Raw genomic sequence first — 26,071 nt, 5'->3', positions numbered from 1 at the left:
CACTGCCCTAGCTCACTGAAGTACATCGCTGGTAATCAAATGACACTGCATACTGCCCTAGCTCACTGAAGTACATCACTGTTACTTAAACGGGCACAGCAAACTGCCCTAGCTCACTGAAGTACATCGCTGTTACTTAAATGGGCACAGCACACTGCCCTAGCTCACTGAAGTACATCGCTGGTACTTGAACAGGCACAGCACACTGCCCCAGCTCACTGAAGTACATTGCTGGTAATCAAATGACACTGCATACTGCCCTAGCTCACTGAAGTTCATCGCTGGTACTTAAACGGGCACAGCACACTGCCCTAGCTCACTGAAGTACATCGCTGGTAATCAAATGACACGGCATACTGCCCTAGCTCAGTGAAGTAAATCATTAGTACTTAAACAGGCACAGCTCTGGTACTTAAACAGGGACAGCATACTGCCCTAGCTCACTGAAGTACATTGCTGGAACTTAAACAGGCACAGCACACTGCCCTAGCTCACTGAAGTACATCGCTGGTAATCAAACAACACGGCATACTGCCCCAGCTCACTGAAGTACATCGCTGGTACATAAACAGGCACAGCACAGTACCCTAGCTCACTGAAGTATCTCGCTGGTAATCAAATGACATGGCATACTGCCCTAGCTCACTGAAGTACATTGCTGGTACTTAAACGGGCGAGGCATACTGCCCTAGCTCACTGAAGTACATTGCTTGTACTTAAACAGGCGCTGCAAACTTCCCTAGCTCACTGAAGTACATCACTGGTAATCAAACGGCACATTATACCTCCCTAGCTCACCAAAGTACATTGCTGGTACTTAAACAGGCACAGCATACTGCCATAGCTCACTGAAGTACATTGCTGGTATTTAAATGGCTCAGTATACTGCCCTAGCTCACTGAAGTCCATCGCTGGTACCTAAAAAGCACGGCATACTGTCCTAGCTCACTAAAGTACATCGCTGGTAATCAAATGGCACGACATGCTGACCTAGCTCACTAAAGGACATCACTGGTAATCAAATGGGCATCGCATACTGCCCTAGCTCACTGAAGTACATCCCCATTAACTAAACAGCGCAGCACACTGCCCTTTGCTCACTGCAGTTCATTGCTGGTACCTAAATGGCTCGACATACTGTCCTAGGTCACTGAAGTACATCAATGGTACATTAAACGGAGTGGCATACTGCCCTAGCTCACTGAAGTACATCGCTGGTACTTGAACAGGTAGAGCACACTGCCCTAGCTAACTGAAGTACATCGCTGGTAATCAAATGACACTGCATACTGCCCTATCTCACTGAAGTACATCGCTGTTACTTAAACGGGCACAGCACACTGCCCTAGCTCACTGAAGTACATCGCTGGTACTTGAACAGGCACAGCACACTGTCCTAGCTAACTGAAGTACATCGCTGGTAATCAAATGACACTGCATACTGCCCTAGCTCACTGAAGTACATCGCTGGTACTTAAACGGGCACAGCACACTGCCCTAGCTCACTGAAGTACATCGCTGGTAATCAAATGACACGGCATACTGCCCTAGCTCAGTGAAGTAAATCATTAGTACTTAAACAGGCACAGCACACTGCCCTAGCTCACTGAAGTACATCGCTGGTAATCAATCTGCACGGCATACTGCGCTAGCTCACTGAGGTACATCGTTGGTACTTAAACTGGCCCAGCGCACTGCCATAGCTCACTCGCTGGGAATCAAACGACACTGCATACTTCCCTAACTCACTGAAGTACATCGCTGGTAATCAAACGACACATTATACCTCCCTAGCTCACTAAAGTACATTGCTGGTACTTAAACGGGAACAGTGCACTGCCCTAGCTCACTGAAGTACATCGCTGGTAATCAAACGACACATTATACCTCCCTAGCTCGTAAAGTACATTGCTGGTACTTAAACAGGCACAGCATACTGCCATAGCTCACTGAGGTACATCGTTGGTACTTAAACTGGCCCAGCGCACTGCCATAGCTCACTCGCTGGGAATCAAACGACACTGCATACTTCCCTAACTCACTGAAGTACATCGCTGGTAATCAAACGACACATTATACCTCCCTAGCTCACTAAAGTACATTGCTGGTACTTAAACGGGAACAGTGCACTGCCCTAGCTCACTGAAGTACATCGCTGGTAATCAAACGACACATTATACCTCCCTAGCTCGTAAAGTACATTGCTGGTACTTAAACAGGCACAGCATGCTGCCATAGCTCACTGAAGTACATCGCTGGTACCTAAACAGCGCGGCATACTGTCCTAGCTCACTGAAGTACATCGCTGGTAATCAAATGGCACGACATGCTGCCCTAGCTCACTAAAGTACATCACTGGTAATCAAATGGGCACGGCAAAGTTCCCTAGCTCACTGAAGTACATCGCTGGTAATCAAATGACACTGCATACTGCCCTAGCTCACTGAAGTACATCGCTGGTAATCAAATGACACGGCATACTGCCCTAGCTCAGTGAAGTAAATCATTAGTACTTAAACAGGCACAGCACACTGCCCTAGCTCACTGAAGTACATCGCTGGTAATCACTCTGCATGGCATACTGCGCTAGCTCACTGAGGTACATCACTGGTGCTTAAACTGCACGGCATACTGTCCCAGCTCACTAAAGTACATCGCTGGTACTAAAACGGGCGCGGCAAACTTCCCTAGCTCACTGAGGTACATCGCAGGTACTTAAATGGGCACAGCACACTGGCCTAGCTCACTAAAGTACATCTCTGGTATTTAAATGGCGCAGCATACTGTCCTAGCTCGCTGAGATACATTGCTGGTACTTAAACGGGCACAGCACACTGCCCTAGCACACTGAAGTTCATCACTGGTATCTAAATGGCACGGCATACTGCCCTAGCTCACTGAAGTACATCGCTGGTACTTGAACAGGCACAGCACACTGCCCTAGCTAACTGAAGTACATCGCTGGTAATCAAATGACACTGCATACTGCCCTAGCTCACTGAAGTACATCACTGTTACTTAAACGGGCACAGCACACTGCCCTAGCTCACTGAAGTACATCGCTGTTACTTAAACGGGCACAGCACACTGCCCTAGCTCACTGAAGTACATCGCTGGTACTTGAACAGGCACAGCACACTGCCCTAGCTCACTGAAGTACATCGCTGGTAATCAATCTGCACGGCATACTGCACTAGCTCACTGAGGTACATCGTTGGTACTTAAACGGGCCCAGCACACTGCCATAGCTCACTCGCTGGGAATCAAACGACACGGCATACTTCCCTAACTCACTGAAGTACATCGCTGGTACTTAAACGGGCACAGCACACTGCCCTAGCACACTGAAGTTCATCACTGGTATCTAAATGGCACGGCATACTGCCCTAGCTCACTGAAGTACATCGCTGGTACTTGAACAGGCACAGCACACTGCCCTAGCTAACTGAAGTACATCGCTGGTAATCAAATGACATGGCATACTGCCCTAACTCACTGAAGTACATCGCTGGTACTTAAACGGGAACAATGCACTGCCATAGCGTACTGAAGTACATTGCTGGTACTTAAACGGGCACAGCACACTGCCCTAGCTCACTGAAGTACATCGCTGGTAATCAAACGACACATTATACCTCCCTAGCTCACTAAAGTACACTACTGGTACTTAAACAGGCACAGCATACTGCCATAGCTCACTGAAGTACATTGCTGGTATTTAAATGGCTCAGCATACTGCCCTAGCTCACTGAAGTCCATCGCTGGTACCTAAACAGCGCGGCATACTGCCCTAGCTCACTGAAGTACATCATTGGTACTTAAACAGGCACAGCACACTGCCCTAGCTCACTGAAGTACGTCGCTGGTAATCAATCTGCATGGCATACTGCGCTAGCTCACTGAGGTACATCACTGGTGCTTAAACGGCACGGCATACTGTCCCAGCTCACTAAAGTACATCGCTGGTACTAAAACGCGCGCAGCAAACTTCCCTAGCTCACTGAGGTACATCGCTGGTACTTAAACAGGCACAGCACACTGCCCTGGCACACTGAAGTTCATCGCTGGTATCTAAATGGCACGGCACACTGCCCTAGCTCACTGAAGTACGTCGCTGGCACTGTGTGTCAAGGGGCCCTGGTTCTGCATGAGCCGAGGGTGGTGCTGGGTAGAGCAGAGGTCCACCCACTGAGCTCTGCGCTCCTGTAACTCTGAGTTATGCCCCCTCCTGCGTGTGTTTGTTGTGATAAACTTTCTTTTCTCACAACTGCTGACTGCTATAAAACAACACCCTGATGCTGCCCTGCTATAAATAAAACAGCGTTAGCCCTGAGTGTGATGCAAAGTTGCTCAAGGTGCAGTGTTAATCGTCCTGGCTAATCTCCCCTCATTTCCATCCCAGGGAGAGGGGGAGGGGCGGGGTCCCCCGCTGTGTCCTCAACGACCTCATGCATAATATGCTGCGAAATCTCATTACGGAGTTCCCACAATGCTCTAAATCCTTAATTCGGCCTGCTCGCCCGCGCTGCTTCCCCGTGATATATCGGAAAGATAATTGAACTATATTTGAGAATATATTGGAAATTACTGCTTACACACTGCGGAATTTATAGGGGAGAGGCGTAATGAAAACCGGAGGAAGAAGGATGTCTCTGCTGCTCTGGCAGCCGAGCACAGAGAGTTTTACACAGGCGGAGTGCAGGCAGGAGGGGTTGCAGTCTCTGAGCCAGACTGCTGGGCTGTCTCCCAGGTTAACCATCTCTGCTAACCCTGCATCAACCTGCTGAGCTGTCTCTCTGTTCATCCTCTCTTCTACCACTGCCCCAACCTGCTGGCTGTCTCACAGTTAACCTGCTCTGCTATCTCTGTGCTAACCTGCTGGGCTGTCTCCCGGTTATCCTGCTCTGCTAACCCTGCGCCAATCGCTGAGCTGTCTCTATGTTCATCCTCTCTGCTATTCCTGCGTCAACCTGCTGAGCTGTCTCTCTGTTCACCTTCTCTGCTATACCTGTGCCAACCTGCTGAGCTGTCTCTCTGTTCACCTTCTCTGCTATCCCTGTGCCAACCTGCTGAGCTGTCTCACAGTTAACCCGCTCTGCTATCTCTGTGCTAACCTGCTGAGCTGTCTCTCTGGTCACCCGCTCTGCAGTCTCTGTGCCACACTGCTGGGCTGTCTCCCGGGTTAACCATCAATGCTAACCCTGCACCAACCTGCTGAGCTGTCTCTCTGTTCATCCTCTCTGCTATCCCTGTGCCAACCCACTGAGCTGTCTCTCTGTTCACTCTCTTTGCTATCCATGTGCCAGCCTGCTGAGCTGTCTCACAGTTAACCGGCTCTGCTATCTCTGTGTTAACCTGCTGAGCTGTCTCTCTGGTCACCCTCTCTGCAGTCTCTGTGCCACACTGCTGGGCTGTCTCCCGGTTAACTTGCTGTGCTAACCCTGCACCAACCTGATGAGCTGTCTCTCTGTTCACCCTCCCTGCTATCCCTGTGCCAACCCACTGAGCTGTCTCTCTATTCACTCTCTTTGCTATTCATGTGCCAGCCTGCTGAGCTGTCTTCATGTTCAGCTGCTCTGATATCTCTGTGCCAACCAGCTGAGCTACCTCCCTGTTAACCTGCTCTGCTATTCCTGCACCAACCTGCTGAGCTGTCTCTCTCTACACCCTCTCTGTTCTCTCTGTGCCAACCTGCTGAGATGTCTCACAGTTAACCTGCTCTGCCATCTCTGTACCAACCTGCTGAGATGCCTCTTTGTTCACTCCCTCTACTATCCCTGTGCCAACCTGCTGAGCTGCCTCTCTGTTCACCCTCTCTGCTATTCCTGTGCCACCCTGCTGAGTATAAATTGAAAAAGATTACCCTTGAGGGGGCTGGGTTAACTGCGAATGTCTAGGTGGCACACGTCTCAAGGGCAGCTCCGCTTATGGACCCCAGAGGGTATCCGCCCAGTCCTATTGGCCGAGGTCAGGGAGGTTGGGTCCAAACCAGCCTCGTAGAATGCTACTATTGTTACAGAATGGACCACATGGCTAAAAGGTGATGGCTAAAAATGTACCACGATCAGAATGGAATAGTACTGGGACAGCCCTGACAGAGAATCCACCGCCAAAACCAATCTCAGTACACCACGTATGCATTTCATAATGAGCTTCAAGGATATCAGGCTGCAGCCACCCCACCGCAGCAAAGGGCGGGTGGTTGACGGGGCACAAGGCAATCGCTGCAACAGACAGGCAGTTCAGTCCAGCAGGGACCGGGCACACTGCCACTGTGAGGAGTGGTAACTGTCTGGGGTGACAATGCCCTACCACAATCACAGGGTACAAACACGCTGCGAGTCCAAAACCCATTCCCCGAAATGACCTATCCCTTTCATGCCACTACCAGTTGCATTTCCCTACCTGCCTTCACAGCCACCCTTCAGGACATCCATGCTAGAGTTTGCCATCTGGGTGCCTGCTGGGTCCCGGGGCACCCACTGCTGTTGATTCTCCGGGGAGGGGTCGGCTGACCATGCACCCGGAGAGAGGACAGTCTGACGAGGGAGAAGGTTGGGCCCCCATTTGGTGTATAAAAACAGGCACCCAGTACCTCTCACAAATCCAAAATTGGCTGGGCTATGCACAACTCAACCGCCTCAAAGTTAGCCACCAAATGGAGGCTCTCCTTTAGTTAAAAAAGAAGACGAATGCCCCGGCATTGATGTTCGGAGCCAGGTTCCTCAAAGGCGGCTAGAAGCAATGGCAGCAATGTCCTCAAAACTCTAAAGAAATCCAATTTGCACAACCTTTGTTTATAGGAAAACCCATCAGATTCACAAAAGTCACCTCTATCAGGCCGAGAACCTAAAGTCCCAACGAGTCTCCTGGTTCTTATCAAAAAAACACAGCAAACAAATACAATTCCACCCATTTCCCTTCAGGGCCTTACAAGGGTCCACACATGACCCTACCGATCACCTCCGGTATCCCTTGTTAAAATTAGCAATGCGCAAAAACACAGGTAAACACCCACCAGAACCTGAACAAAACAGCCCAAAAAATCTGCCCAAAATTCTCAACCCTTCCAGGATAAGGGCGTAGTCAAGCAACTCAACCTTATTAGAGAAAAATCTTGTTCCACACAATGTGCAGAGATCCTAGGGATGCGCACGTGTCAACAGAAACATTGACCTAAAGTTCAAACATCCACTTCCCCTCACATTTGCACGCAGCACATGCAGGTCAAAAGGACACCCCTGCACCCATCAAAATGTCACATCTTTACTAAGCCTGGGCGAAGCTCTACGCTACGCTCGCGTAGTTTGCGAAGTTCGCGCTACTTCGCACTACGCGAACTGCACGTAGCACAGTGCGAACACGCGTAGCGTAGTGTTGCGTAGTGCTGCGGTCATTTTTTGCTTGCTCGCGGTCCTCAACGTCAAGTTGGCGACCGCGAGCAAGCAAAATGACATCCCGGCGAGACTTTTTCCTTGTTCGCGATCAGCAACATCAAGTTGGCGATCGCGAGCATGGAAAATAAACCTCCCGGCGAGAATCCCAACGCGAGGAGGTCAGGTTTCTCATTGCGAGGGGTCGCGTATGCTCGCGACCGCTCGCGATGAGAAACTACCAGTTCGCGTTGAGAAAGCTGCCGCTCGAGTAAAAATCTACTCGAGCAGCAGAAAACTACAGCTCGCACTGTGCAAGATGCAATTTTCAATGATTGCACAGTGCCGGTTGCTTGTCCGCACTGTGCAATCATTGAAAACAACATCTTGCACAGTGCGAACATGTTACTACGCAGTTCGCGAAGTGCTACGCGTAGCTCGCGTAGTGCGAACTTCACTTTGCGTAGCTTCGCGAAGTGCTACTTCGCGAACTACGCCCACCCTTAATCTTTACACTGAGCAGAGCACAGGGACCGGGTACTATCCCCACCAGAGCAAGGAGATGTGGGAACCTAAAATACAAACAGCATTAAAATAGTTTAAAATTCACCATCCCCCTAAAAATCCTAGCACCTCCTTCAAGCACCCCACTAGGAAAAATATTGCTCACAGTAAAATCATTGAGTGCATCGGTAAAATGTAAACCAAGGCATTTTGCAAACAACTCCCTAACAGTTTTTTTTCCAAGCTATCCTACAATGCACATCTCTTATCCTACAGGTCTGCAATTGAGCTGAGAGTGCACCTTCACTGTCGGAGTTTGCCAACCCTTCGATCAAAGCTTTTAAAATGATTTTCACAAGGCCAATTACTCAAGTAACAGACTACAAATTGACATTTGTAACCATTTATTGTAGCACCAAGACAAGCCACCTGCGGGCGCCCAGATGACAGACATCTGCCCCAAAGACGATCCTACAGCCTAGAAATGTTTTTTAAGTTATATACTTTTGTATTTTTGTACATGCTCTATTTAGCTGAGTGGTCTCGAGCCCCTCTGTAGCTATACGTATGCCTAATCTCACAAACTCTACTTATACATTCTTGCAACGGATGCGTAGGGACCTCTCTCACTTTGTGGACTCCTATACTGAACCTAGTGCACTACACAGTGAACTCCTACACAACAACTGGTACCAAAATATGACCTCTGTGGACATTCAAACTATGAACGGGTCGTGCGATGCATGCTCACTAATACCCCAAGCCGTAGGTGCAGATAGGATTTACTTATCCCAGGAGATAGCCCCTGAAAAAGCAAAATGTCTCGTCCATCTGGACCTATGTAGGATCAGAGCTAAGATTCAACCCAATAGAGTGGAATCCTGCATGGCAATAGTAAACATCACTTGGTATGAAACCAACCCCAGAGCACTGTACCTTTTTACAAAACCTAGCAACATCCAAACCGAGGTAGACAGGATGTGCAGAATTGGGCAGTATAGAGGCAGAAACTGTTGTGCCCTCGGATTTTGTGGAAAAGAGGTTCCTAGAGGTAGCAAGATCGCCACACTAGTGCACATGTACGTCCACTCCCACCTCCGTCTGCGGTCCCAGGGTGGCCTTTACCATCTTTGGGGCCACCTTCTTTATCGCTGAACCCCCCCACCCTGGCATCTGCATTTACACCTGGACCGTTGCCTTGATCGATCACGGAAGCTCTTACATTCCAGGTGATTCCTTATTATCTGAACCCTGTCCTTCGTTTGGGGATCCTTTTTTGCTGCTGAGAGTCATTTTTATTAAGAGGTGTGTTCGTCCCACCTCACATGCTCTCCCTCGCCCTGATGAAGGTGTAGCCCCCATCTGGTTGTGACACCGAAACGCGCGTTGGCGTTTGTAAGCCCATTGGGCTCCTGAGATCGCATTTACCGGTGTTTCCTAGCCTACCGGGCTGTTGAAATTCCCTTTAGGGGACTTGAACTACAGAATCTCCCTTCTAACTATCCATTGTTTTTATTTCATGTGGATTAATATGACCCGAGGTTTGATGTTGTTGTCGAATGTGTAACAGTATGATTGTGTTGTCTTAAGGGAGTGTGTGGGATGATTATTTGTTTTATATTTGAAATTTGTTAGGTTCCGTACTGTCAATTCTGTTGGGTGTAATTTATTAATATGTCAAAAGTATAAAAATATTTGTGTGTATGTATTTCTATATATAATTTCAAGTAAATCAAATCAAAATATATACAAAAAATAAATAAAAAATGATTTAATGAACTTTGTGATACATTGTTTCTGAATTGCCCTTTGTCCTGGTTTGCCTTTCTGGTCTTGAACACTTATCCTTTTGGACCCAACATTGGGCCTTGTTCTATCATATATTTGTTGGCAGGTTACATTCTCTCGTTTAGATTCCTTGTTAGTCCCCCTGCTGTACCTGCCTTATCCCATTTCAGGGGTCCCCCTTCTCATTAGATGTTTAGCCACCTTCTTTAATGACATGTGGACTTTGTCCATGGAATTTCAGTACAGGGCCGCTTACCTCAATTACACTGGGGGAAATAAGTCTCATGGGAGGGTGTCCAGTACTAGTATAGACACCCCATGCCAGGAAATGTAAGATACCAAGATTAATAGGTACACATGTTTGGAGGGGAAGGGCCAACCTCTAATTGTAAAGAAACCTACACTGTATTCTCTGTGTTTCAGAGGCAAAGGAACCATACTGTTGGGCAGCAACAAAATCTGTGGAGTAATACTGCACATACCTGACTTGCAGTGGGGCACCGCCACGTTAATGGATAAATACTGGCAATGCGGTGACCTTGCTTGAACCCAGCTCATCCCCAAATACTGGTGCCTCTGCACCCTCGTGACCATTCACACACCAATGCTGGTCATTCCTGGAGAAGATTTGTCTGAGTTGTCTAAACATCCGTTACAGAAGAAAACAACTCTGTTGCATCAGTCTCTAAAGAGAAGAACAGCTGAATCGCTGGACCGGAATCAAGCATCCTAGGACCGGTTTCCTAGGCAACATTCCTTCCATCATCTTGTGTGTTTTGCTGTTCGCCCTATGTGGGAAGTGTATGCCCAGACGTGGGTCCCGTGCTCACTACGCCACTGGAGTCAAGCTATCCTGGCTGAAGAGGGGTGAAACCCCGAAACCGGTCCTAGGATGCTTGATTCCAGCCCAGGGAAGACATAGCTTGGCAGTTCGGGCTGGACTGTTCCCATGAGGCACAGGGTCAAGACTGATTTGCATATGGGCATGTCTGAACTGGGGTGGTGTGGTGAGCAAAATAACGATGGATTAAACCCAGATCTGTGACTGGGGTGAATGTTTTGCCAATGTGCAACATTCCGTCCATCATCTTGTGTGAATTACTGAAGATGATCAACAATACTGAGCTCGGCCTAAACCCTATCAAGGAAGAACTGAGAGCCATCTGCCTTATGGTGATGCAACATCGGTACATGTTGGACTTGATAACTGTGATACAGGGTGGCGTGTGTGCCAAGATTGGTGCTTCCTGTTGTATTTATATCCGTGAAATGATATGGACAATGGGTCATTATCTCTTGCCATCCAAGAAATGCCTCATCTGCAATCCAACATGAAGGAGGAGGGAGGTCCCCGAGAACGACTGGTTGCATAGTATCTTTTCGTGGATCCTCCTATGGGAGTCCAAACTATTCATTTCACTAATCCCAGTTTTCACTGTTATACTTCTGTTGTGTGGTTTCCTACAAGTGGGAGTGTTTCTGCTGTAAACACAGTCCTCAAATTAGGTAGTATACATATAGATAGGGAAAAAGTAACAGACACTGCAGACACGCCGACAATTTCGAATAATATAATGTTCATGACATATGAGGAGGATAGATAGAGTAGTTGAAAATTCAGCTGGGGGGGGGGCGTTGGAATGGGAAAATATGATGTGAATGAATACCATGATATGTGCTGGCCCGACAACAGCAATGTCAATAAATGCAATGTCAATGTATGCCATATCCTGTGCCCACATAACAATGTCGATACCCATAAATGCAATGTAAATGTATGCCATAATCTATGCCGGCACATCAGTGTCGATGCAGGCAGCAACAATGTCAACGCATGCCATAATCCATGCATGCAGAACAATGGTGTTACCAGTAGAAACAATTTGATGTATGCCGTGATCTAGGCACACATAACTATGTCAATATCAGTAAAGACAATGTCGATGTTGAGAATATCAGTAAGAATGATATCAAGTACTGCTAGATTATTTTCAGAAATTCTAATGAACTCATATCATTGCTGTCAGATTCACCCAAGGTGACGTCTCCATCAACCCTGAGTCATAGATACATGGTCAGATAGGTCTTGCGATCCCAAACCACACCTATCCAGTGACAGGTCACAGATGGGGTCTCACTTAGCCCAAAGACAGACGTGCACCCAGAGAAAACCCCGATCAATCCCACAGATAGATGGTGGCACCATAAACAGGTCTGAGGAAATTGGCCCCAATACAACCCGCTTGGCCAACGGCGCATTTTCTCCAAAAATAACACAAAGCTAGATGCCACATGTAGATAGGAACACTCAGCCAATCAGGACACAAAATACACCGCACACGTAGTGATCACGCACTCCCCACAGCAGACATCTGGACATGTACATACTGACCCACACTACCTCTCCCGGAGGCCAAAAGCCATCTGTGTCCTTATCAGATGCCCAAACTTCTTAATTTACGACTGAGATGCTTTTTCAAGAATGCAGAAGTGTTTTATTGTACCTCACAAGATGTATCCTTGTCAGCCAAAACTTTGTACAAGGAGAGACTTTCTTCAGACACACTCAGTCGAGACTCTCCCAGCTGCTGCTTTGAATTAAACCAACTTGTTCTTTTAATTAAACCAACTTGTTCCTGTTTTGCCAAACACCTCTTGTCTTTTCATTTCTTTAAGGTAAATGCATATCTGAGCATCATGGTATTACTTCATTTGTTTAAGTCCACTAACTGTATGCTCATATTTTTACACTATTACTTTTCACTTTTACAGTGGAAATAGGTTTGAGATTCGCCCCACTGACCCCACTGGATTGAGTTCCCAGCAATGCCTTCTCATTTATCATTTTTTTAAAGCCTCCAATAAAGTGGTTTTCTGTGCATCTCACATTTTCTGTTGACTAGTTTTGTGTGAAATGTGCGTCATCGACGGGTCGCGGATGCACTCTAATCCTCCCGTAAATGCATATTTCACTAACAGCGCTCTGAGACGAGTCAGAAACTTGTCCATGGAGACCTCCTGGCCTTGTGATCTCTAAAAGAATGTTTAATGTTATAAGATGACATTAATCCTATCTGCAAAGTAGGATTCAAATTGTTTAGTGTTCTCGCCTACAACAGCAAGCATCGCCCCTCCAAGTGAGAGGAGGAAGGGGGCGGTAGTTCCTTGACCCCTCCCTGCCTAAACAATGTTCAGTAGTTTTCAATCATTGGTTCATTTTTCCCTTAGAGAAGCCAGCTCCAAACTTTAAAAGTATCGACCCACCCCTCCCTTGAGGACTCAAGTCCCCATGGAGGAGCCAAGGAACCAGCAGGTGGCGCCATCTGAGACATGGTCAACAAGTTATTACACCAAACCTTGAACACATTCAAATATATTCAACTAGTACACTTGAATCTAGTCTTACATGAATATTAATAAAACAATGAAGTCAAACAGATAGACGCAGTCACAGAGGACTGACTCAATTAATAAATGCAGAACTAAAACAAAAAAAGTTGTCACCTTTTTGTGTTATTGTTTCCAATGTCACACACGTGTATGACCTCCTCTCTCCTCTGTTTTCCATTAATGACGTGACTATGACGTTCTTGCTGCAAGGCAAGTACAGCCGGTAGCATGACGTTCTTGTTTATATATGTTAATATCGCCGGCAGAGTATCTACTCAAAACCCACAGTACTCATTGGGGAAGTACACTGTCCTCCACTCTGCAGGTAACTGCAGTGCTTGAACAAGGCCACCCCAAAAAACAGAACTTAGCGCTTTGGTGACGTCTTCCCAAACTAGCTACAACAACCTTGTGCAAGATGCTCGTGGTTGCACATACACCTGACTATAGATCACTGACTTTTCCACAGATATTTTAAATGTGCCTCAGAAATGATTTAAATGTATTAGGTGCAGTCGAGTGCAATTGTAAAAAAATATGCCCACCTCTTTGAAAGTGTGGCCTAAAGGCTAGAGCGGCCTACGGCGAAGCTGGGGAACCGGGTTGGATTCTCGACAGGTACACTCAACATCCTGTGATTCTGGACAACTCCCTTAGGGGCATATTATCAAGAACGGCGTTAAAAATTATCGCCTGTTTACCGGCAGGAAACTGTCGCTAAAAGTGGCGATAATGGGCTTGATAATATGCCCTTGTAAATTCCCATAGAAGCCCAGGTTCACACCAGAACCTGGGCTTCTATGGGAATTCATAAGGGCATATTATCAAGCCCATTTTCCTGCCGCTAAAGCGGCGATAATATTATCCCCGTTCCTTGATAATATGGCCCTTAATGAGTCTGTCTGTAGCGCAACTGGTGCTCCTGCAAAGTGCACTGATACCTTCTGGTCAAGTTTGTGATATATATATATCTTTAAAAAAATGCGCTGCTGGCCGAATGCGGCAATATGCAGACACATATTGCTTACACACCCATAAGACATCCCAGGGTTTTAGTGGAATGAAAAAACTGAGGGTTCTCACAGAGGGGCGTGGCCAATGTAATTAAGGGCGTGGCTTAAAACATGTATGCTAAAAATCTGTGCTTAGCATAGTGTGTCACCCGACTTGTATTTTGCTGTTTCCGTCATTGAATCCAGAATCCAGATATATGATACAAGTAACATCATACCTACAACAAGTCAGGACTATTGGCTTTGTCAATGGTTGTTTGTTGCATAAGATAAATAAGCAGCAACTATGGCTTGTATATAATATTGAAAACGCTTCCATTTACAGCCCTGGTGACACTTCGACAATTTTGCTGCTCCTGAGTTTCAAAAAGAGAAGGGAAATCCAGAGAGAAAATGACTCTTTTTTAAGGATTTCCCTTTCCCTACAACGCTCACCTGGCATGACGTCATGCCGTAACTTCTCCACTAGTGAGGAGTGAGCAGTGTGAGCAGCGCACATCCATGTGCCTGCTGTGAGAAGTTGGCCTGATATGTAGTGCTCAGTATTCTAGTGATCACTGTGTATCATTCCAAACGACCCTTATTGATGATTGGTTGTAAGTCAACCTTATAGACCAGCTATCCTAGTAGCGTTGATACGAGCAGTCTTTAGGCTAAACTCTAGAGGGCGTGTTAAGCCAGCTGTTTACCATCACATATACCCCTTGAACACCAAGTGAAAGGACACCACACAAGTTGTTATGAAAATAAAGGATATTTATTTATAACAAGACTACCCTGGCTCTTTATGAGTCAGGGAGCTAAGCACACTACAAAACTCTTATGAAAATACTTCTGGTTGCACAATTTACACAAATGCCCGAAGGGCACGAAACCATTTACACTGCAAGTGGAATGGGAAAGGTTAGATAGTTTAAAGTTACTGATTCCGGAGGAATCCGATCAGTGGGACTAAACGAAAAAGGAACTGGACACTTGCAGAGCGAACCTACGATGGAGCACCGAGATGCTCGAGTTACCTAGCCCAGAGGCTGCGGCTGCGTGGGGTTCAGCAAGATGTCGGGAGTCCTCGTTGTAGTCTCAGGAGCCTGAAAGAAGAAGTTGCTGGCAGGCGACCAGTGTTGATGTTCAGAGAGATCCAAGCCTGGATCGGTGATGAAGAAAACCTGAAAGCAGAGGGGACTCAGTTCTCAACCGCTAGCCAGCGATCGTGTGGGTACCAGGAAGGTACCGGCTGAAGTCACCTCGACCAGGTGAGTGGATGACGTCGGACTCGGCTGTTCCTCGGACCAGGAGGCGTGGCGGCGACCAGGATGGAGGGCGAGCTGTCCCACGAAGGTGTCTGCTGTCGATGATGCTGGGCCCTGGAATGGGGCAGCAGGTCTTGGCAGTGGCAAACCCACGCGGTGGAGTCAAGATGGCGTCGGGAGTGGACCAGGAGGGTCCGAGGTACTCCTCTGTTGAAGGGGAGCAAGAGCCAGTCTGGAGCAACCAGACCAGTGATGAAAGTCTGTCGTGGTGCGTCGTGAAGAGGGCCACCAGCCGGTCGGCGAGTGGTCGGACAACGCGGTGAGCAGCAAGGAGCAGAAGGGCCCCCACGCAGATCTCGTGGATGCTGGGGAGGCAGACTTCGGTGCTGGAGCCGCTCAGGGTTAGGGCTTCTCAAACCCTAGGTGCACTCACTCGAGGGTCCCTCGGTGGGCGTGCTAGATAAGCGTCGTGCAGGTTCTGAAGATGGCCGGTCCCGCAGGTCTCGTCACACCTACGAATCTCAGCTGGGCTGATGATGTAGGTAGAGGTCAGAGATGGCAGGGAACCCGGGTCTCGTCGAGCTGGGCAGTCTTGATCCGTGGGAGAGACGTGCAGCAAACCGCAAGCGCTTAGGTGGTGCCTGCTGGTGCAGGGTGGCTACTCCTTAGCCACAAGGGAGAGTCTTCAGAAATAGTCAAGAGTTCCTGTCGTGGAAAGTAGTTCAAGATTCAGAATTATCCAATTTGGGAAGGGGACCCGCTCCCACCTTTATTCTAGGAAAAAAGGGGCTGGCCCGTGACTAGGTCCTACCTATGGGTGGGACCAGGAGGGGGGTGGTTACACCCCTATCCTTTGTCCGGCTTCGCCCCAGCTCAGGGGCTGGTGTGCCCCCGAAACTGGTTTGAGCTGGGCTATGCACAGTGAGCACCGGGGTGCCACTTGCAATCACCTTCCTTTCAGCCCTGCCTACCTGGGATACACAACCTCTGTCTGGGATGGTGCTAACACCGCCCTTGACAGGAAACCCTTTGTCCAAGCTCCCCTCGCTGGAAGGTCTCCCAGCAGCAGGAGGTCAGACTTGTGTCTGGTGGCAGCATCCATTTTGTGATGCTGAGGCTTGAGTCAACTTTTAACCGGGGTTCAAGGTTACTTCCATGTCGTGCCCCTCTAAAAGGGGGGAATGTTAACCCCGCCGCCAGAATTGGCGAGGGGTTCGTATTCCAATTCGTATGACACCTTACTCGACATGTGTAGGTGAGGCGATGCCAAAGTTAGCAAATAACCGCGAGGGTTATAATGCATTTTAAAGGAGTTGGCCCGCGTCACCATGGAACGGCTATTAGGATTTGGCTCCGCAAGCCGTCGACGGGCTCAGCTCGAGCCAGAGCACCATCTCACATGATTCCCAGCACTCTGCCTTCAGGATTGATAAGGCCTGCCATAGGAGTGACTGACAGGAATCCATGCGTCCATTTTAGGGTTAGGTATAGGAATACTACACCTACAGCAACGGGTGATTACACCACCTTGCCCCAGCTGTCGTGCAGCCAGTTGTGTCAGATTTGGGCGGCCATCCAGGGGTGGCACAATACATGCTGCAGCCCCTGGTAGGCCCTGGGTACACCGATGCCCTGGATACCTGTGGTATGCTGAGACAGGGACTGACAAGGCGGCCCAGTTCCAATTAGTGGATGCACCTAATGTGCATGTGTGTTAATCTCGAGAGAGAACAGCTAGGCTGTGGGTCTGATTGGCAGGCCCGCAGCCAGGGAAAGTCGTAAACCAATGAAGCAAAAGCAAAAAATCTGGGTGATCATAGGATTGCAGACCCTACTCTCCTACACCTGCTGTCACTGCGGTCCGGAAAAAACGGACCGCCTGTGCCAGGGCACAAAACAGCACCGGTGAGACCCAGCCCACTTAAAGCCCTGTGACGTCCTCTTAGCAAACATGGAAGCCATCTGTAGTCAGTTTAAAGGCGCTTGTTCAGGCCAGATAACGTGCCTTGCACCTCGCACGCTGTATCTGAGCCAATTAAATTACAGCAGGAAAAGCAATACAACCAAGGTGAGTCGTAGCTTGACTGCGCTGGCACTGGTGACAAGGTTTATAAATGATTGTTTGTTTTACCAATGCAGTTTTATCCCGACTGACTTGTATTCCTACGTCCTTTTCTGGGGAGGTGTAAGACTCATTCGTAGCGCCTGGACGCCTCTTCGGAGGCAGCTGCACGCTTTACAAGTGCCATTAATAATTACTCACTGCCAAAATGCTGCAGTTCTTCCACCAATGAAGAGGTCCAGACGCAAGCTGAGGCAGAAGTAAGTTTATTTACGACCCCCTCCCAGAGCTGCCCTCCACCCACAGCCCCTCATCCAACCGCCTGCCCCGGCCTTCATTACATGGCAGTCCTACCCGAAGAGTGACCAGGCCCGGGCAGACTACTCCGGGGATCAAAGGACTTTCGGTAATTCCGTTTTACTCTTTGACATGGATTACCGATAATTACCTGATGTGACGCCTCCTGCTCAGGTACTTAGGAGTAATTGGGGGGGGGAAAATACACATTTAGCGAGCGCGAATGGCCGCTTACGTTCTGTATTCACCTCAGGTTGCACTTAGCAATGTTTCTTAGTCAAAATCCATCCTCACATCCACTTTGGGAAATAGCAGCATATGCTGGTACCAAGTTGGAGATGAATCCCACCACAAGAGCACATTTAGGGGCATATCATCAAGGCGGCGCTAGGAAATTATCGCCGCTTTTGCGTCAGTTTTCGGGTGAAAAGCGGCGATAATTTAATCGCCTTATCAGCAAAGAAACGCGTGTTTTGCTGACTTAGCGCCTGTCACAACAAAGCCCCGCTTTGCATCACTAATGAGATGCAAAGTGGGCGTTCCATCCCAAACTAACTGGAGAAATGTCGCTAAGCGGCATTTCTCCAGTTGTTAGCGACATTTCTCCAGTTATCAATGGGCACGCTAACAAGCATAGCGATAAGAAAAGTAGCGCTAACCGCGGTTATCGCTACTTTCTTTACGCCTGCTTCAGGACTGACTTAGCCGTGATATCCAATGGAAGGTGGATATCATGCTTAAGTCTGCCCTGCCCTATCAGCAAGCATTTGCCAAACGTTGTGCGTTTATCGCTGGATTTCCAGCGATAATCGCACATTTGGCAGCTTGCGCCTGGAATTTTATCACTTTTGAGATAAGCGTTGCTGATAGCACGCTATCTCAGCGATAAAATTCAGCGCTAGCCGGCGATAATTATCCACGCGCTAAGCACGCTGAGCGATAATTATCACCGGTCCTTGCTGATATGCCCCTTACAGAGTGTGAGCAGCTACTCACGCCCGCTATTCGTGTTCTCTAGCATTTGGCTCCATTCCTTAGTGCAAAATTCATTCTCGTGCCCATTTTGTACAAAAGGGAGCATTTTTTCCCTACGAAATAGTGGTAAATGCAGAATTCACCTTCTTATGGAATTCAAGCATATTCTTGTGGAATTCTTAGGTAATTTCACGTGAACACGCTACATGAAATGGCACGACTTACGCCCACCCCTAGTAATGACATCATACGAGGTTCTGGCAAGGTTCAACAAAACAGAAGCCAACACTTCTTTGCTTCTGCACAGCAGCTGAAAGCAGGGAGAGATGATTTTGGGACCATACACAAGCGAACATACAGATGGGAAAAAAGTGAATTGAGGGATGTGTTTCACATCAGGGTTGTGAGTGACGTCACAGACGACTCAAGCTTCGCCCTTGTTGCCATGTGATATCACTCAGAACCCCTCAGTAATTCACTGCTCCTCATCTATAATTCTATATGTCATTGAAGGATTCCCCATGTCACTATCCACTTATGATAAAGGTTTTCTCTTCTTGCGGAGGTTCAGCGGCCGAGGTGGGCTTTAGAAGGTCTACTTGATGAGGGGCCTAGTAGGCGACGATTAAACAATAATACAGAAGGTATATTCAGTGATGAACAGAGCCAATTTAAGATTACAACATCATCAGAATTCATTCGATTTCTACTGCACCCCGGCAACAATTGCAAAATGTGGCTCCTATATAAGACCCACGTGTCCACGGTGTAGCAGCCCAGAGGCTCTTCGGGTGTACATGATTCTTAGCTGCCTGGGGTGACCACCATTCTGGCGTGAGGTTTTTAGAACGATGTGAGTGTATAGGATGTCAGCAGAGCACCAGTGAGTGCATAAGATGTAAGCTGAACATCTATGAATGCATAGGATGTGAGCAGAGCATCAACAAATGCATAGGGTGTGACTAGTGCATAGGATGTGCGCTGAGCATCAAAGAATGCATAGGATGTGGGTGTATAGGATGTGAGCAGAGCATCAGTGACTGCATAGGATGTGAGCTGAGCATCAACAAACGCATAGGGTGTGACTAGTGCATAGGATGTGCGCTGAGCATCAAAGAATGCATAGGATGTGGGTGTATAGGATGTGAGCAGAGCATCAGTGAGTGCATAGGATGTGAGCAGAGCATCAGTGAGTGCATAGGATGTGAGCAGAGCATCAGTGAGTGCATAGGATGTGAGAAGAGCATCAGTGACTGCATAGGATGTGAGCAGAGTTTCAATGAATGCATAGGATGTAAGCAGAGCACCAGTAAGTGCATTGGATGTAAGTGCATAGGATGTGTGCAGAGCATCAATGAGTGCATAGGATGTGAGCAGAGCATCAGTAAGTGCGTAGGATGTGAGCAGAGCCTCAATGAATGCATAGGATGTGAGCTGAGCATCACTAAATGCATAGGGTGTGAGTGCATAGGATGTGCGCTGAGCATCAAAGAATGCATCGGATGTGGGTGTATAGGATGTGAGGAGAGCATCAGTGAGTGCATAGGATGTGAGCAGAGCATCAGTGAGTGCATAGGATGTGAGCTGAGCATCAATGAATGCATAGGTTGTGAGCAGAACATCAGTGAGTGCATAGATGTGAGCTGAGCATCTATGAATGCATAGGATGTGAGCAGAGCATCAGTGAGTGCATAGGATGTGAGCAGAGCACCAGTGAGTGCATAGGATGCAGGCAGAGCATCAATTAGTACATAGGGTGTGAGCAGAGCATCAATTAGAGCATATCAATCAGAGATTTGTAAGCATGCTTTTCACCTGTGAAGGTTTCAAAGCGCTGAGGGGGAAGGTCCCTCATATCATGTGAGCAGAGCATCAATGAGTGCATAGGATGTGAGCTGAGCATCAGTGAGAGTATAGGATGTGAGCAGAGCATCAGTGAGTGCATAGGATGTGAGCTGAGCATCAATAAATGCATAGGGTGTGAGTGCATAGGATGTGAGCCGAGCACCAGTGAGTGCAAAGGGTTTGTTAGCAGAGCATGAATGAGTGCATAGCATGTGAGCAGAGCATCAATGAGTGCATAGGACATGAACAGAGCACCAATGAGTGCATGGGATGTGAGCAGCACATCAATGAGCGCATAGGATGTAAGCAGTACATCAATGAGGGCATAGGATGTGAGCAGATCATCAGTGAGTGCATAGGATGTGAGCAGAGCATCAGCGAGTGCATAGGATGTGAGCAGCCCATCAATGAGTGCATAGGATGTGAGAAGGGCATCAGTGAGTGCATACGATGTGAGCAGAGCATCAATGAGTGCATAGAATGTGAGATGAGCATCAGTGAGTCCATAGGATGTGAGCAGAGCATCAACGAGTGCATAGGATGTGAGCAGAGCATCAATGAGTGCATAGGATGTGAGAAGAGCATGAATTAGTGCATAGCATGTCAGCACAGCATCAATGAGTGCATAGGATGTGAGCAGAGCATCAATGAGTGCATAGGATGTGAGATGAGCATCAATGAGTGCATAGGATGTGAGAAGAGCATGAATGAGTGCATAGCATGTCAGCACAGCATCAGTGAGTGCATAGGATGTGAGCAGAGCATCAATGAGTGCATAGGATGTGAGATGAGCATCAGTGAGTGCATAGGATGTGAGCAGAGCATCAATGAGGGCATAGGATGTGAAAAGAATCGCACATGATGAACGCATGGCATCAATGGACTCACAGGCAATGTGAACAGAGCACCAATAGCCAACCAGAGAGTGGGTCACAAAACGAACCAGAGGCATGCAGGGAAGCTTTGGGTGGTATAGCTCTCTGTGTAGATCCCTGACTGAGGCTTTAGATCAGAAAATAAGCTCACACTCCCAGGTTCTAAGCCAATTAAGTGGGGCTTTGACAATGTATCGCACACAGTACTCCTTTGGATGTCAAAGTTCAGAACTAGGACATTGATTGGTCTATGTTTCGTGCAGTGTTTGATGTTATGTTATGCGTAATAATTCATTGTCGTGGTAATATAATGCTGTTGTTGATTTAAGGTGGGTTGCACAATGAATGTAAATTGACCCAATTCATGAGGGATTGGTCCTCTGTTTATGATGAGAGTTCTAGAAAATAACGAAAGTTTTTCACAAGTAATGATGAAAGTAAATGGTGATCCCATGAAATGAGTTGAGGGACCACACATAGAATAGATTGCTCAGTTGAAGTCAAGTCAGTTTTGGCAATTGTTTGTCTATTATTTTTCAGTGAACCAGCCTTGCTGACATGAAACAGGCCCAGCCCTTTGCTACTGTACGGCTGACATCCAGTGCAGGGGCGTGGCCCGTCAGTAGGATTGGGGGGTGAGCTTCAGATTATCCAATAATCTTACTGGCATATAGTGTTACATTGAAATGCATTATACAACAAGCAGGGCACAAGAAAGGGGCTAAAGGGGCAGTGGAAAGGGAGATGAATGAGGATTGGTAGGGGTACTAAGTGAGAGAAACACAATATTTCAGAAAATAACTAACATTCTTAAAGACTTACCAAACAGAAAGAGGCAGAATATGCGTGTTTTTTGTCTGTGTGTATGTAAAAAATCCTGGTGAAATCCGACAGACACCTCACCATACCCAACTATATACCTAAAAATGCATTTATGGTGGTGGGGTGTAACACCCCAAACAACCCCCTGAAGCTACGCCCCTGATCCAGGGTGAGACCCATAATGCTATGCAAACATTCCACTCAGAGTGCCGGCCTGGCTCTCACTCCCACAGGGCACAAGCAGCACCGCTTTCTGCTGATTAATGCTGGTAGCTGGGCTCCCATACTCCATATCTCACCGGAGTCTTCAAACTCTGTACAGGGAACTTATTAATGGGCCTGGCGTAGACTGGACTCCCTCTCGGCAGGCAGCCATTGAGAAGTGGATGGAAGAGAGGGAAGCTCTACACAGAGGGGCTCAGCTAGTGCAGCACGGGCAGGGAGAAAAGAGCATGGGGTAGAGAGAAAGAGAGAGTGAAGTGAGACTGGCACTCAGGCCCTGGCCCAGAGTTACTAAACTTTGATGCAATGCAAAGAGGCACGGGAAGCTGCTGCGCTGGGTTGCGTCAAAGGGAAAGAGCAGAAGTGTATTGCATCTACTGAGACATGGCACAGCTCTGCTCTCATAGTAATGACACACTTCTGGCTGCCTAGCCGAAATACCGGCACCCTTGCACCACAACGCAAGGGTGCCTCAGTTGTGGCATTATTGGGTGCTCCCTCGCGGGAGCATGAATTTTAACTAGACTCTCCGGCTGCATGTCTTGACTGTCATGCGGCCTTGCACTGTGTGGCTTCTTTTCATTTAGTCACTTTGTTGAGGGCGCCCAGCCGCATCTGGCCACCCAGCCTTATCTCCTTGATGGGGGGAGCTTGGGGAGCCCATCATCGACCGCCCCAGCCAGCTGCCTGCCCTGCCGGCATCAAATTTTGCGCGACATCGGAGCCAGCAGAGGTGTTCTCCCATGGCCGCTCCATGATGGCGGGGTGTGTTCTACATGGAGATCACCCCGCTCCCTTCCGACACAAGCATGGGGAGCAGGAGTGGGCCTACCACAGTTGGGGGGTGCATCAGTGCTCACCCTGCTTCATCTGTCACTGGGGGCCCACTGATGAAGTCCCAGATGCCTTGTTTCTGTGTTGGGGGGCACAATAGCACTCCCCCATTTCCTATTTCATGGCCAGCTCCGGAGAGTGTGTCCTGGGCCCCCCTTCCTCTTCCATGACGGGGGCGACATTGCTCCCCTGTTTGCTTTCCATGGCAGGGCCCCAGAGATGGGGCTGTGAGCCTCTTTCTTCTCTTCTGGTTGGGGTACTAAGGCACTCCCCTGTTCCACTGTCTTGGTAGGGGCCTGGAGATGGGGCCCCAGGCATCCTTGTGCAAAGACCAACCTGGAGGTTGGGATCCCAGGAACTCAAGAGCTCTGAGGAGAGAGCCCCATGCACACTCCCTCCCAGAACTCACTAAATATTGATGAGCCCTGCATTCGCCAGTGTGGGCGCAGAGGTCCAGTTCTTCCCCCAACTGGTCCTTAAGGGCTATAAGGGGACCAGCTGCACTGGTACTAAGGAGAGACCCACTGGTCCTGAGTTCAACTATAGACAAAGTCTTAAGTCCATGAGGGCATCAGGGGATTTGTCCTTCCACTTGTCCGTGGCTGCTGCCATCCAGTCCCAGTATCCAGCGCCAACATAAACCACCCTTTCACCCTTGTGCAAGAGTTTCAAATAGGTGTGGAAGGTTCTAGAAGCCAGGGTACCCCAGGTCAATCCTAGGATGCTACATCACCACCCCATCCCAATCCTCCTACACAGCAGGCTTGGACTATTCAGGATGGCATCATCCATAAGTCACTGGTCACATCTCTTCTGTGGGCCTCAGCTCCACCCCTCTCTGACTTCACTTTCAGGGTCTTTCCCACCAAAGCTTCAAAGAGGAGTTCCCTTCTGTGTTTGGCTCCAGAGATCTGAGCTCCCTCCTTTGTTCAGTGGGCTTGGGCTGTCCCAACTCGGGCACAGTGTAACAGCTAATTAACGGGAGTAGACTTTCTTCCCGGTCCCTTTCAGCTCAGGAGCTGAGCAAGGCACTGATCCCGTTGTGTGGGTAGGCCTTGGTTCCTTCTGCCGGAGAGCAATGAAAATAGCTTGCCTCAGCAGGGTGACAAAAGGCCTGGGCTCTGATCCTGAACTGAGCCAGAGAAATATGAAAATTCCGGATGACCCCTGAGATGTAAATATATTTGCTTGAGACTTGCGTAGTCAGATTTCCCCCCATAAAGTGTCACTGCAGGTAAAACAGTAAACCACATGACTTTCTCTGTTCCCAGTATACCACATGACTAATGTAATAAGGCCTGTCAAGGCCAATACCTGCAGCGTCCCCTTCGCACCAGGTTACCTGTGTGCAGTATCCGGGCTGTGCAAAAAGGTAGTCTGACATGAGCAGCCCTCTCACATGTGCACCCATGTGTGCACACATGTTTACATGTAACCAGCCAAGTGCCCCTTACCCTTGTTGAACTGCAGCAGCCTTATCTCAAAAGCCGTGCCCTGGCAGTAAATACAAGCAGTCCGTTGAATGTGGTATTACCATGGGTGAGACAGCGGCTGTGAGACTCACCCACAGTAAAAAGTCCAAAACCAGGTGATCCAACAGCGAATATTCCGGGCAGATTAAATGGGCAGAAGCTCTTCTGCTACAGAGCCTCGGTCTGCGAAAGATTCCATGGCTGTTCACTGTAAGATACTGTCCTTGTGCTACAGATGTTCCAGGTGAGCAGCAGTGTCATCCTTGAGTTACCGCTATGTATGAAACGGCCTGCTTGAACTGCCTCCCCTCTGAGGATTTATAGACAGATTGCCTCCTTGGAGTTTGTTCTTCCACATTTATCCCACACATGTGACTGCTTAGTCTGCCCTATCACCGCATAGTTGGAGATGCCTCAGAGTGACTGTCCAGTGACGTGTCTGGGAACTGATGGCGCAAAATGGCGGATCGCGAATGGAGCCACCATTTTGTTGTTTCTTGTCCTCTCCCTTGGTCCGTTGGACTTCATCCTGCCGACCTTCAGACATTGCTCCTCGGCTGGACGGCCTTATCTCTTTCTCCCCCCCTAGGCCCCAGTCTCTCCTATCACCCATCTCATCTCCCTCCCCTCCCTCTCTCTACCCCCTTGGATGTCTTATTGCTCCGTTCACTCTGTTGAAAAGTAATATACAATCATTTTTAGCCTAATCGTTGTAAAAATGGAACCCTGAGCGAATTTACTATTTTGCATAGTTACAACTCTAACCACTAGTATATGTTGTAGTTCTTTGTGCTTAATATCACTATTTTGTGATTCTGAGCAATATTCTTACTCTGGAGTCTCAGTGACCCCTCAGAGAGTCCACAGCATCAAGGGAACCACGCACAGCTGAGGCATGGTATTGCGCCTCTTACCAAAGCACTCCCTCTCCCCTTGTTGGGGAAGTATCCAGTAGGTAGGCCTTGGAGTCTCAGAGACCCCTCTGAGAGAGTCAACTGCATAAAGGGAGACTCACGTAGCGGAGATGTGGGAATGATACCACTTCCCCTGGGATCACCGCTTACCGGACCTTGAACAAGATTTTTACCCGTTTACCGGTTTGTGCCCCCTTCACCCCCCCCCTCTTTCATGCTTTCTCTCACCCTCCCCTACCGCTTTCCCTCTTTCATTCTTTGTCTACTTCCTCTGCTCCTATCCCCTCTCCACTTAATCTCTCCCCTTGCCTGCTACGCCGTCTAGCCCCCTGTCCCTTGTGCCCTTTAACTAAGCACTCCTTCTCCCCTTGTTGGGGAAAGATCCAATTACTTATACTCTGGAGTCTCAGTGATCCCTCTGAGAGAGTCAACAGC

The sequence above is a fragment of the Triturus cristatus genome, chromosome 3_2, assembly GCF_964204655.1.
Source record: "Triturus cristatus chromosome 3_2, aTriCri1.1, whole genome shotgun sequence".
Lineage (NCBI taxonomy): Eukaryota > Metazoa > Chordata > Amphibia > Caudata > Salamandridae > Triturus > Triturus cristatus.
This window is presented reverse-complemented; position numbering follows the sequence as displayed.